The sequence below is a fragment of the Lycorma delicatula genome, chromosome 3 (genome assembly GCF_047948215.1).
Source record: "Lycorma delicatula isolate Av1 chromosome 3, ASM4794821v1, whole genome shotgun sequence".
Lineage (NCBI taxonomy): Eukaryota > Metazoa > Arthropoda > Insecta > Hemiptera > Fulgoridae > Lycorma > Lycorma delicatula.
In genome coordinates this window covers 32,149,945-32,161,659 of record NC_134457.1, presented here as the reverse complement: position 1 = coordinate 32,161,659, position 11,715 = coordinate 32,149,945, and positions in this window count along the sequence as shown.

Below are 11,715 nucleotides of genomic sequence, written 5' to 3'. Positions count from 1 at the left end.
AAAATATGGTTTGTCAATAATGAGTAAATTTGCTCATAATTCAGCAAATTATAATGTCCATTTTATTTTTGCTGAACTAAATTTCTAACTTTTTTTTTGTGAAATCACAAAAAATTCTTATCACTATTACTGAAAGATTATGGCAGTTTAAGAAAAAGTTTTAATTATTATTAAACACAGACATAATATAATTATTATATGCTATTTTCATGCAGTCTTTAGGCTTTGACAATAAGGACTTATATGCACGACTTCATTCAAACAGACCATTATTATTTACTACAAATTACATTAGAACTAAGGAGAATTAAATTTTTTTTCTAAAGATGTTATTTTTAGCATTTTAAATTTAGATTTTATTACATTAATAAATGGTCTTCATTCTTTTTCAAATGTTAAATAATGTTTTAATAATAGTCAGGTTCTATTTTTACTATGTAGGTAGTAGCACTGAACTGATATCAATATGATGAAGAGTTTGTTTTTCAATGAAAATTTTATTTATTTTGGATGCAAACAAAAAATTATAGCAATGAAAAAGCAATTCTTGTTTTTTTAAAGAAGTTATTTCAATGCTGGGTTTCAAAACCAAACTAACTTTTTGTTCTTTCAGTTCAAAATTTAAATAAACAAAGATTAATTTGTTCAAGTTAGTTAATAGTTGAATAGAACAAAAAATTAAAGTATCTTTATGCAGGAGTGTTTTTTTTTTTAAACTAAATAACCGATTTTATCCAAATATGATATATGTAATTGAGCTAGCCACTAGTACATAAAAACTGGAACTGCTTGTAATAAATATAACTATTTAAAAAATATCCTTCATTTTCTGAATTTCAAAAATCAAGAAAATTCCATGTAAATAAATGCTAATTTTCACTTGAAACAAAGACATAAAAAAAGAAATGTTGTAAAGCTCCTTTATAAAATTACAGATAATTTCAAGTTTTTAGTTTATTAAAGGCACCTGTTGTTTTCCTTGTCTTAGGCAGGCACAATAACAGTTGTGATAATAGAACTCCTGACACTATATTTAATTACAAAGGCTAATAAGGGAATATCTAAATTATGAATTACATTATTAAATTAAAAAATTCTGTCTGGTTCTTTCCACCAAAAATGCTATCCGGAGATGACAACATGTCATGATAAGATATTCCCATGTCCAATCTCCAAAAAAAAATTCTCAGCCATTTATGATCTATAATTATTCAAACCAGGTAGTCAAGAATGATTTTTTTGGGGATGTCTGTGAAGCATGATTAGTAATTCCCTCGACATAATTTAAATATTCCCCTACTAGCCTTTGTAATAAAATGTGTCAGGGGTCCTATTATCACTGTCTGGGGTTTCATTATGCCTGCCTAAGACATGGTAAACAATAGGCGCCTTTAAATAAACTAAAAAATTATAATGTATAATTATAGTAATATCTCACAATACATAGAATTACAATGTTTAGTGAAGAAAAATACTGAACTCTAAATTTTGAATTAGGATATTTGAAATTTAAAAACTTGCAACTTTATGTTGTAAACTTAGAGATGTTGATGCATCTAATGCCAGACAAAATTATTTGAAAACTGCTGTTGGACATAGAATTTGTATTTATGGAGTGTGAAAATTCTAATAGATCCTAAAAGTGATTTTTCCTCATCTGCAAATTTGTTTAATGCTACAGGTCAGTGCTTCCGATTTTGGAATTCCTTGTACAAAGCTATATTAGTTTCATCCTGAAATATGATTAACTGAGAGCCTAACAATAAAATAAGTGGAATAGTACTTGGTCAATGTCAAACTGTGTGCGCACTGCACACCGTGAACTGACCGATGTTCATAATACATATTAAGAAACAATATTCAGACTAGTCATATTTAATCTATTCAAAAAACTTAGTTTAATCATTCACCTTTTTCATTCAGGAAGGTTCTAAGTACCAAACTTATTCATCCCGGCAATATCATTTTTTAGTTTATTTTGAAGAACATTTTTTTTGGTACTTTTATGACACCAAAAACATTTGATTATTTTAAATTAAAATTTTTTTGATAGGAAATTTTGTGTTAAATGAATGTATGCTTTGCAATTACATACAAATAAACTATATTAATAAACCCAAAAAATATCATTAATTAATTTACACAATGTTAGAAAAAATGTTGTATTGTACACATAGTTTATTTTTTTAATTTTCTTATGACAGTAAACATTTATTTATTTAGTCACATTCTAATATGAAGGATCACAAATTCATTGCCCTTAAGACTAAAATGTCATGATTTTCCAATGTTTTGGAAAATTAAATATCATTTAACTTACTTCACTGTGCATCCATATTAAATGTTTATATTGATAACTTGGATGAGTGAATGGCTATTGTAATACATTTGTTGTCTAATCTCCATTATTATTTCACTGTTTTGTACCATCCATCTAGGCTTTTGTACCCTAATTTTCTAAATCTATAGTTTAGAATCTGTTTTTTTCATATAAAATTTTTTCCAAAATTCTTTCATACAGTTCAGTCTATTTCAAAGTAATACTGCACTAACATTAAAAGTGTTGTAAAAATCAAAATACGGTTTTATTTATAATGTTACTACTTGTTAGTTTGTCATAATATTTTTGTCCAAAATACACTGCGCTTCAATGTATATGAAAGATTCAATTGGAGATGCTAATTGAAAAGCTGTTTTAAAGTTGACCTGGTCCATTTTTACTCTCTCCTTACACAACAGTGAAGGAAAAAACAGCTACATGAATAAAGTGCACAGTGTTAAATGTAAAACATTAAGTTTTCAACACTTTTTTTGACAATCTATTTTTGAGAAGAAAGTGCAAAACAAGTTCACTGAATATCTCAAGACAATTTCAATGTAAGGTATGGTGCGCTTTATCATGATGTTTTCCTTTTCTTTAACACTTTCCATCACATTCTGTTTCTCTATTTTTTGTCTGTTTGATTACTCACTTTCTAGTATGATTTGATTTTTCAAAACTAAGTACTTCTCTTCTTTTGTTCTGATATTCTATGATTTGGTTTCAAATATACACTATACAAAACAATTGGCCAATCTCCTCCTCAGTTTAATTGAGATTCGTCTTGCTGTCAGTAATCCTTTCACCTTTCCAAATTTTTTTTCTGTATCAGAAAAAACTATTCAGATTTTTACTATTTAGTTAAGACAAATGAAAATTCTAAACAGTTTTTACCTCAGTAAAATGTTATTCACCAATTACACAATTAATGAATATCCTACTTACTGATACATAAGTACAGGGAGATGGGGGCAACTGATTTTGGGAAGAAATTCAACAATGGACAAATACAGAAGTCAGGGATTTATATCAAATTTTAACATTAAAAAATTACTAAAAACTTATAAAGGATTTATAAAAACTAATGTATTATTTTATTTATAGTAATTCACTTCCACTAACTTCAGTGCAGAGTTTTCATATTAACCAATGTGAGTAGTACGGAAATGGTGGTACTGTCGCCATTTGTGACGTCATCCAAGATGGCGGACGGCCACCATCTTGGAAACGTCACTACTGACGTCATTAATTCAAGATGGCGGTGGTCAGCCATCTTGGATTGTGACGTCATTGGCGACAGTAGACTGTCAGTGTTGCCAACTTGACTTATTTTGTGTCGACAGCCCGTCAGTGTTGCCAACTTGATTTATTTTTATTGCAGTAATATTTCAAAGGTTGGTAGCACTGTTGTGTGGCGGTTGGTTTGAATTAAATAAATAATATTTAAATTGAAAAAAAATTCGGTCGGCTAGAGGATTCGAACCCGGTCATGACGGGACGCGACCGACTGACGCCTTAAACCAATCGGCTGCGGTGACTCCCGGATGTGATGAGTGAAAAATGTTCTACGTAAGCTGTGAATTTTAACGTCACTTCAGTCTGCACACACACACACGCGCGCGCGCGCGCGCATACACACACAAATATATATATATATACACGAGTGAATAAAAAAAAAATTAGACGTACCTCGAGGATGATCCTGGTCGTCCAGGCGATGGCGTCGGGAGGCGTTACCGCGAAGGAGAGAGGTTCTCGTCGTAGATCGTGCACCGGGAGGCGGTGGCGACGGTGTCTGATGCGCGTGTGTTTGCGTGCGTGCGCAGATGTGTTTACCGTGCGAGATGCGGCGCTCGACAGAAGAATTGTGGGACCGACGTGGTCTAAAGTTGTCCGATTGACCAATCGCAGCGTTCGAATTCGAATCGGCGCATGCGCACTAGCCGTTAGTGCGTACGTGCGAACTGGACCGTCGTCTCTAACAAGGGCGGATGAGATAAAGAAATTTTTTGATAATTATCGAGTCACTAATACAAAAGTGACTTGAGTTGTAACCGGTTAAATCCGGTTGTGTCTGGATCTGTAAAAGGAAAATGTTTTTTTTATAATTATCGGGTCACTAACACAAATTGTCTTGAGTTGTTGTAATCGATGTTGTTTGTATATAAGTGAAAAAATTTGTGTGATTTCATCATTCGCAATCTGTTATTGAAAGTGAATACATCGATCGGAGAGAGATCATTATATTTTCATCTTTATTAACAAGGTTAGTTTTACTTTAATTAATTTAAAAAAATAAATACTAATGGGACAGTATGGTATTATCAAATAACTTTCAATCAAATCAAATCAAATAAATTATTTAATTAAATTTAAAAAAATAAATACGATAAAAAAATACTTTATAAATTAAAAAAAATACTTTTAAACAATTAAAATAAATACTTTTAAACAATTAAAATAAATAATATATATAATGAAAAAAAATGTCGTCTTCTTCTTCTGTTATTCACTGAAACACACAAAAAAACAATGTTACGATATATGTTATTTTAATTTGTTTCAGATATTACAAAAAAATGGTATCACCGGTAGTTATCCATGCAATAAATAACAACGTCATCCGTCTTCGATGAGACCTGTCTGACTTTGAGGAATTATACCTTCATTCAACCCTTTTGCGGTATCAGACCAACATCCTGAATCGTTTGAAGGAAGAAGGCAGACGCTTTGATGGCAACATAAAATGGTAATTAAAAAACGTTAATTTTTTTGTAAATGTACTGTTTTTATCTTTAAAAAAGTAGTCAATATGTACTAAAATTATTCTGTTTCTACAGGTACGTTGCTGTAAATGTTGAGTTGATGAAACAGACACATCTCGAAGACGGAGTAGAAACAACATTCATCAATTTGAACTTGCATGGAAAAACTAGAACGGTGATAAATTTGGACGATAACACCGACGTTGTTGAAGAATCGTGGATAGAATCTGTGGAGAAGATTATAGAGACACTAACCAAATTCATCAACAACGGCAGCGGGTGGGTAATGAGTAAAATAATTTATATTGATTTAAACATTATCCGTTACCGTCCGTTATACGGCGCCTCTAGTTCATTTATGAAAACACCCAAAAAACTTGTAAAAAGAAAGGCAATAGTTAATGTAAAAAATCCGCATGATGAAAAATGTTTCCTATGGTCCGTACTAGCATACCTCTACAATCAACCTGGTAAACACCAAAGAACGGTTTGGTATGCAAGGTACGAACATGAAATTAACATGAACGGGATATCATATCCAGTAAAGGTAAAAGACATTGATCGCTTCGAGGTGTTGAACCCCACAATAAGCATCAATGTCTACGGCTATGAGGAAGATAACGATCGCGTGTATCTGGTGCGTGTTACCGAAAACCGCGATCGTATTCACTGCATACACCTATTGCTACTTGTAGGGGAGACAAGAGATAAACTCCATTATTGCCTTATAAATACCAAACCTGGTATGAACGGGCTATCTCGCCTCCTTTCAGGTCTTACGAAACATGGCAGTAGCAGCCAATATTGTCCGTATTGTCTGCACCGTTTCAGTTCATCAGACCCACATATCGCTACACAAAACCTAAACCAACATTTGATCGAGTGTAAGAGACACGGTGCACAAAGGATAAGAGTACCCGATCCCGCTAAAGAAAAGGAATGCGTGATGAAGTATAAGGACTACTCGTCCACACTACTCGTTCCGTATACGGTGTATGCAGACTTTGAATCATTTGTACATCCGATGGACACTGCCACCCCTAAACCAAAAACTAGTTTTACCAATAAGGTAGCCCATCATCTTCCGCCCGGTTACGCCTATGTAATCGTCGACGAGGAAGGGGAGATTTGTGAAGGTCCTGTAGTCTACCGAGCGAGAACCGATGGTGAAAATATCGTTGAAAAGATGCTGGATGAATTGCTCGGTCACGCCGATAGATTGCACAAAATTATGATTACCGAAAAACCGATGGTGATGACTCCCGAAGATACTGAAACATTTCAAAGGGCTACCGAGTGTTTTCTTTGTCATTCTGAGTTGACCGATGACCGTGTACGTCATCACTCGCATACCACAGGACGGTTTCTCGGTGCATGTCATAACGAGTGCAATTTAAATTGTAAGCGCACAGAGCATATTCCGGTTTTTCTCATAACCTCCGCGGTTACGATAGCCATCAATAGTTCAAGCTTTGGGAAAATATAAGGACGATGCAAAAATAAACTGTATCGCCAACACGTCCGAGCGATTACAGTCACTGTCCGTCGGTCCGTTGAGGTTGTTGGACTCTTTACAATTTCTTTCGTCGTCGCTCGAAAAACTTGTTGAAAATCTAGTAAAAGATTGTCAGGACAAAAACACCGTATTTAAACGTCTCACAAACTGTTACCCGCTACCCGAGAAAAGAGATTGTTTAATCCGTAAAGGCGTTTACCCGTACGAGTACATGACCCATATAAACAAGTTTTTCGAAACCCAACTTCCACCGCAGATGGCATTTTACAGTACGCTAAGGAGAGAACATAACGGACGATGATTACGTCCACGCTCAAAACGTGTGGGAAACGTTTGACTGCAATACGTTAGGCGATTACCACAATCTTTATCTTCTTAGCGACGTATTATTGTTGGCAGACGTCTTTGAAAATTTCCGAAGTACGTCTATGCAATATTACGGTTTGGACCCCTGTCACTTTTACTCCACCGCCCATTTCACGTGGAATGCCATGTTAAAATTTACCCAACAAAAATTGGAACTGTTGACCGACATAGATATGCATGTGTTTGTCGAAAAAGGTACACGAGACGGTGTAGCCATGATTTCAACCAGACACGCCAAGGCGAACAATCCAAACATTCCAGATCAGTATGACCCATCCGAACCCACATCCTGGGTTCAATATTACGATTGCAACAACCTTTACGGAACAGCCATGGTTGAGCCCTTACCACACGCTAATTTTAGGCGGTTGAGTACTGAAGAGATTGACAATCTCGATATTAACAGCGTTGACAATCGTGATGAAAAGGGCTACATCTTGGAAGTGGATCTTGAGTATCCACAAGAATTTCACGATCGTCACAAGGATTACCCTCTCGCACCTCTCGTATCGGTTGGTTAGTACCAACCGATATGTTGTCCCCCTATTTGAAGGACATAAAGAGATGTCCCGTAAAGAAATTAATGACAACATTGTACGACAAACAAAAATACGTTTTACATTACAGAAACCTAAAGTTGTATACTCGACTAGGACTGAAAGTGAAAAACGTTCACAGAGTTCAGGAATTCTCCCAATCGCCTTGGTTGAAACCGTACATCGACTTCAATACTGAAAAGCGTGCACAAGCACGAAACAGTTTTGAAAAGGACTTTTTTAAGTTGATGAACAACGCGGTGTACGGCAAGTCCTTGGAAAACGTACGAAACAGAATAGACTTCTAACTGGTTACTGACGAACGTAAATTGGATAAGGTGATTGCAAAACCGAGAGTTAACGCTTGGTACATCTATAACAAGGATGTCGTCGGGGTAAGTGTGAAGAAAACTGAGGTATTTCTCAATCGTCCGATCTACATCGGATTTACCGTATTGGACGTTAGCAAAATGATCATGTACGAATTCCACTATGACTACATGGTAGAAAAGTACGGTCATAATATAAATCTTCTAATGACCGATACGGACAGTCTGATGTATCATATCGTGACCGATAACGTTTACAACGATATTCTTCACGATATCGATCGGTTCGATACTTCAGATTACCCTCGCGATCACACATCTTTTAGTAATACTAATAAGAAACGACTTGGTAAATTCAAAGACGAGATGAATGGAAAAGCTATTCGTGAATTTGTCGGACTTCGTTCTAAGATGTATAGCATTCTCGATTTCGACAAGAAAAAGAAGAACGTTGCAAAGGGTATTCCTAGAGTATCAATTGCTAAGGATCTTAGACACGATCTGTACAAAAAAAGTCTTTTTAATGATTCCGTAACGTATACAAGCGCGTACGGAATCATAAGCACTTTGCACAATATATTTTCTATTAACAAGTCTAAGAAATCGCTTTCACCGTATGACGACAAACGTTACATATTAGAAAACAAAATCGACACTATTCCTTACGGTCATTATAGCATAAAAAAAAGAAAAGTACCCGCCAATGACAACACTTCCCGAAAGAGACCGAAAATCGAAAACGATGTCCTCATAGCCCATGGTTATGACTACATACAAAGAAGCCAGAGAACCGAAGACCACATAGACCACGATCATGACTATTTTTAATATTCTTTTATCATGCGGCTATATATTGCCTTTCTTTTATTTTATGTGAAAAAAATTATTTGTAAAAAAAATATGACAAAATATATATCTAATTACATAAATCACTTTTTTCAAAAAAAATTAATGTAAAAAAATATGAAATAAAGTATATATATAATAATATAAATGACTTTTCTTTAAAAAAAATTATAATTACTTACATCAATTACTGTCGTCGTCTCCCTCTCTAATCCGATGGTATCCCAACATATCTCGTCGACAGACGGGACAATTCCTGCTATATCATCCTAATTTTCTTACACAGTCCTCGCAGTATCAATGACCGCAACCCGACAACTCAACAGTAACCGATTCTGTTAAACAGATCGGACATCTTTGGTTGTCGGGTTACCATCATCGACCTCAAAAGACTGGCTTGAATTATTAGCGTCAGCCTGTTGTAGAATTCTACTTAGTTCTACAATGAGGTCGACGGGGTGTCGAATTAACATCCACGTCTGTGATCTCCGGTTGACGACACACCCGAACACGCCGACGTCGACATTGATGTCCACGACGAACACGATGATTGATACTAATGCTACTCTGACCACTATCACCATCGATAATTTCGTGTATTATTTGCAGTTCATTATCTGGTAATGGCGATTGTGGTGGCTGATTGTCATTGTTATTGCTGTTGTTGTCGTCATGGTGATCGGATTGAAATCTGTTGTGGACCCATCGGATTCTGCCTCTTCCTTTGGATGGTTAGATGGTGACGGTGACGATGGTGGCGGTGGAGCATCGTGGTTGAAACGAACAACTAATTTCATTGCCCGTCGTCTCGCCCTCAATATCCCATTCGACAAGTCATTCGACGCGTGTTCGACTTCATTGTGGTCATACATATTTCTCAATATGCGGTCTTTAATCACAAGTAAGTCGTGAAAGGCGCTCATCAACTCATCAATTTCGTGCTGTACCGTATAATATGCCATTGTGAATACTTGCTCAATACGTAATGATGACATTTCAAACGTTGATACTTATATATATATACAAAAAGAAATATTAAGTAAACTGCAATCTTATCAATTTAGTTTATGTACTGTTTTTAATTGCAGTGTCAGCGATAACAAGTATGCGGTTACCAATTAATTTTATTAATATACAATTTTAACTGCAGTGTGGGCGATAACAACTATGCGGTTTTGATAAAACTTCTTATAACAAATAAATATAATTATTATCAAGAGAGAGAGACTTAATGCATTTCATAATAAAGAAATAATTATTGCACATAACAACAAATAAAACTATAAAAATAAACTAAATTTAAAGAAATAATTATTAAATAAATTAAATTTTATATAACTTATCAGCGGAAGTTGCATTCAGATAAAAAATAATTGGAAAATAAAAAAATTGCATACGATAATTTAATCGCGGTTATAAAGTCATCTCTTTGTATAAATTTTATTTTCGGAACTTGCATTCAGATAAAAATTAACTGGAAAATAAAACAAGTTAATTTTTTAAGAGATAAAAAATATTATTCGAAACTTTATTCATTCTTGCGTTAACACTCAATCATAATGGAACGTTCTTTTTATGATAGAGTCCATACATTTTACAGGGTTACTAGAAACGGCAACAAAAAGATTTATACGCCGTTATGGCTACATATGGAAAATCCGTTACTTTCCCCCCTGATCCTAGCTATGCATGGATTCAGGTACGAAGGTATCGACGATATGGTCAGATGTGACTATTGTCGTATACGTTTGTTTAAATGGGAAGAGACACACAATCCGTATGTGGAACATACACAGCGTATGCCATCTTGTCCGTTTTTTTGGTAACCGTTTAAAATGTAAAACAACCCTTTATGTAAAACGGTTCTTTTCAGGACCACCCTAAACCCTCCGAATGGATCACACATTAAATCTTTAACCGATCTGCACATGTGCAGAACGATTAATGATTTATCATTGTTATCGATACGGCCGGTGTCAAGGCCGGGATATAAGAGTGGTGAGGCGGGTAAAAAAAAAATAAAGAAATAAAGATACTTTTTTTCTTCCTATTCATATCAACACACACACACGAAATACGGTCAGTACAACAATGAACGTCAAGGCGTCAATAGCTAAAGAGCTCCATCGACAGGCGCGTCGAAACTACCCCACAAGACGCGTTGAACTTAAAGGTATTTCAGACCTATATCAAGCTGACCTTGTTGAGATGATACCGTATGCTAAATCGAACAAAGGTTATCGTTACATACTGACGATGATAAATTGTTTTTCTAAACTAGCATTTGCCGTACCGATTAAAACCAAAACCGGTACGGAGATCGCTAAAGCCCTCAAACCCATATTGGATAAACACAAGATGCGACATTTTTAAACCGATTTGGGTAAAGAGTTCTACAATCCGTCGGTTAAACGACTATTACAGCTGTACAATATAAATCACTATTCCACACATTCGGATAAAAAAGCGTCGATAGTCGAACGATTTAATCGAACACTGAAAACGATGATGTGGAGTAAATTTACCGAACAAGGAACCTACAGGTGGTCAGAATTACTACCGAAATTGATCGCAAAATACAACAACACCAGTCACCGCACTATCGGAATGAAACCGAAAGATGTAAATAAGCGAAACCAAGCCGCTGTTTTACAGCGGTTAAATACGGTACTCTATCGAAAACCTACTTTACCGAAATACAATGACGGCGATCGAGTGCGTATAAGCAAATTTAAAAAGACATTCGCCAAAGGATATCTACCGAATTGGACGAATGAAATATTTATCGTACATAAGGTTCATGATAATACGGGTCCGTGTACTTACACGTTGATCGATGTTCACGGTGAGGTGGTGAGCGGTAAATTTTACGCTGAAGAGCTCATTAAAACTAACGTTACAAATAATGTGTATTTAGTCGAGAAAGTCTTACGAAGAAAAGGCGATAGGCTATTTGTAAAGTGGCAAGGGTTCGATGGAAAACACAACAGTTGGATACATAAGGCGGATTTGGTGTAGTGAATCGATCAGTTATAAA